The sequence below is a fragment of the Acartia tonsa genome, chromosome 8 (assembly GCF_053477335.1).
Source record: "Acartia tonsa isolate MP-2025a chromosome 8, ASM5347733v1, whole genome shotgun sequence".
Classification (NCBI taxonomy): domain Eukaryota; kingdom Metazoa; phylum Arthropoda; class Copepoda; order Calanoida; family Acartiidae; genus Acartia; species Acartia tonsa.
The window spans coordinates 51,481,149-51,485,064 of NC_137267.1; positions in this window are offsets into that span (position 1 = coordinate 51,481,149).

The window sequence follows — 3,916 nt, forward strand, 5'->3', positions numbered from 1 at the left end:
AATAATACTTATGAAGATTAATTATTTGAACATTAAATCAAAATATAATGTTGGTATTACACTATATAATGGCTTCTGCATCTAGAGGATACCCTCAAATTTTCATTTTAGTTTTAAACAAAACAAAAAAAAATTGTTGGAATATTTTTCTATGGGTGATTTGGAAGTTCGGAGGTACCTTTCCCAAATTTTACAATTCATATCTGGACCTATAACAAGTTTCATTGTAAAGAAGAACTATGTCGGTTCAGCAGTTAGCAGGACCCTTCGATATTGACACAAAGATAGACATACATCCTGTTACTTTTATATAAGGATGCACCAACAAAATTAAGGCAATTCTTATAATCATATTATTCTGTTAGAAGTTTCGAGGAGGGGAAAAATTTGTTTTGTCTTCAACATTTTCGCCTATCCCAGACGTTCAAAGTTAAGACAAAATGTATTGTTTTTCGAAACCGTGAAAAACTTCAATAATTGTAAATCCTTTTTTTTTGCAGCAAAATATCCTTAAGAGGCTAAACTAATTCGAAGGCCTAAAAAATAGCAGTTTAAGTGATATTAAGGCTTTTTTGGACTTTCAACCCGTCGAAACAAAGCCCCTATAGACAACAGATACTATTTACAAAGTTAATATTGGACAAATAAAAAATTTGGAGACACAATAATTGTTCTTCAGCATTGACCTTCCTGCCAATGCATTTTCTCATGAATCTATAGGTATAAGACAATGGTCGATAGATTGATGTACATCTCCAAAAATGACACACCTAGATTACAATTAGTGCTTGAAACGTTTGAAAAATGTCTCAATCAAAATTAAAAAAAAAGTCCTCAAAGTTGATAGGCCAAAGAATAAGAAAACAATAACATTATTATAAAACTATGGGGGCTAGTGTAATAAACAGCCCAACGTTCCCTTCTTCCCTGGTATTTTCTACTTTGCGTAAAAACAAATGACAATTTTAATTTATTCTAATAATTAATTCTATGTTATGTTTAACCAAGAATGATTTAATTCATATGTGTTAAGCTGGGTTTGCTAAACTACCAATATAATATTTATTTATCGCATCGAATTATAGACAGCTTGCCGCGTATAGAAAAATGAACAATCATAAGATAAAAACCTGTTTTGTTAGCCCTGAGGGACCGAAGCCCGGGCTAACAAAATTGGTATTGATTTTTTGTTCTTCACTTTAATATTTGTGAAAAATTGTTTGTAATACAATGCTATACATAATTTTCAGTATGGCTGATAACCTGTTCTAATCCAGCGTATATTTATCAGTTTCGAAGCCACACTGGAAATTAATTTTTTTTAACAAAAGGGATGCCTATAGATGAATTTACCACATAGGTATACAAATCTCAAGATTAGTTTATATCTCGAGAAAGGTATATATATATATATTCTTATCTTATATGTTGTATCTCTTTAAATCAGCAAAGTAACTCTACAAGTCTTATATGTTGGTTGGTTGGAGAACGGGGAAAAAATCACTCAAAAATCAGACTTGTGACGTCATGAAAATGAGGGAGATGAGAGGAGAAGTGAGAAAGAAAACCCCTAAAAAAGAGATGGATAATCCCTCATTTTTATGACGTGGCTGATTTTTGAGCGAATTTCTCCCCGTACATGGTTGGAAGGATAGCAATGATGACAACATCCATATGTAGCGAAGCAAAAATAATTATGGATATACTAACAGACAAAGTAGGTTATAATAGAGCCGATATTATATTATTATAAAAAAGAAAGAGAATTACAAAGACTGACAGACCCAGCAAATTATATACTTAATGCGACACACAGAAAACTGTCCCGAATTTGTATTAATTTTGAGGAACAAGACTCCAGTGAAGTCATATTTTTCTTTCCCGAAAAAGGGAAGGGGTGAAAAAATCTCTTCAAAAGAGATGGGGAAAAACCCCTTTTCTCCCATCTCTTTTTTCTTCCCCCCTTCCCTTTTTTTTCTTTTCCCCTTTCCTTTTTCGGGAAAGAAAAATATGACGTAACTGGAGTCTTGTTCCTCAAAATTAATACAAATTCGGGACAGTTTTCTGTGTGTCCTTAATGCTCATTGGTACAGGGAATCCTCACACAAAAAATCAACTGTCTATCTTTAATAACAGCCGAGTATATGTTCTGCGAGAAAGACAAAGTAATGAGCAAGGCACGCATCCGCCCGTCGTCGGGAAGGTGATAGGTTCGAATCTCGGGCCGACACTGCGTCATAACTAAAGACGTTAAAAATGGTTCCTACTGCTGCTATGTCAGATGCGCGACATAAATAGTTAGAGTAAGGGGAATGCCTTGGCCCAAAACAGGCGCAACTCGTTACCATGCACAGTTGGGACTTCTCAGACAAAGGTCGTGCATCACAGAGAGTTGGTTGTCTGTTGGATGTTACTTAGCCTAATATCCTTGGGTGTTTGGACAGAAAAGGGTGCGTGACAGTCATCCTTAGTTCTCCTGGATTGCTGGACCAGGACCTAGACAGTACACCAAGTCGAAAAGGTCCTGAACTGTAATCCCGCCCGTACGAGGAAATCTAGGAAAATATGTTCTGCGAGAAAGACAAAGTAATGAGTAAGGCACGCATGTATGTATTTATGATACAAGGATGACAACATCCATAAAAGCGAAGCACTGAAACGGTAGGACAAACGGACATTAACACTTGTATAGTGTCTAAACTGAATTATCAGAATATAAAAGTATAAGAGTCGAAGCAAAATTGTAAGTAAATTTGTTAGAAAACTTCTTGATACAGGATAATGTTTATTGAGTTTATGGACATACTTACATTTTAAGGATTTGATTATAGATTTGCTTCGCTTAAAATATTGTTCTTTGTTGTCCCAGGAATCAATATACCAAAAATCAGATCAAACGGATAATTAGATCACATAAAAATTTGCTGTTAAAAAATTAGAAAAATCAACATGTTTAAAATGGACGTACGGACATTCTGGTAATGATTATAGAGTTGCTACGCTTTCTAAATCGTACCTAACTACTACAGGAATCATCATGCAAAGTTTGAAATCGATAGGACAATTCTAACATGCCTAAATTAACGAATAAAAGCTATCTATCTCGGACGGACGGACGGACCGACCCTAATTATAGAAAAGCTTCGCTTTTAATAATGTTACATTTTTAGTATCTATTTACAAAAAAAAGACTTTATTTATATAAACCACCCCTCTTTTAAAAAATGAATTGAAAATAAGGAGGGGGGGGGGGGGTGGTTAGCTTAAGGTTTTTTACTTATTACTCTAGGCAAGGTTAGTTTAGGTAATATTGGATACTAAGTAGACCCACAGGGTTAGTCATCACTGGTTTAGGTCCCTCAGGGTTCGTTCATCCGCATGGGGTTAGGTATTGAATAAAAAACTTCTCTCCATTCTTGTAATCAATTAATTAAAAAATGAGGCAGGGGGGTGGTCGCTTGTACTCGAGTGACACTTTAAGGAAAATCACTTAAAAGTGTACAAATTCTAAACGATTTTCAATAGCATTGATAGCAAAGCTTTTTTTTACATTTAAAGTTTGTCTCTCCGTAAAACAAAACGCATTTAATTGCACAGCTAGAAGTTAATTTTAAACATTGTATGATTATTCCTATAACTATTAGGTATCAAAACAATCAATATTTTTAGCATGTGAGTTTTAAAGTATTATTCATTGTTTTAATCTTTGCTATTAGACTGGTTTTAGGCCATTTTCAGTAGAATTGAGCTCAATATTAATTGTATAATTTCGATAACTACAGAACCGATTGATTTCTCCATTGAAGGAAACTTCACACGTGTCCCGGAGTGATTTTAAGCTATTTTATCTTGTGATGTTTTAAAACTGTTTTTCTACTCTGCGATCTTCGAATACAGAGCCCCTTGATGCTAGGGG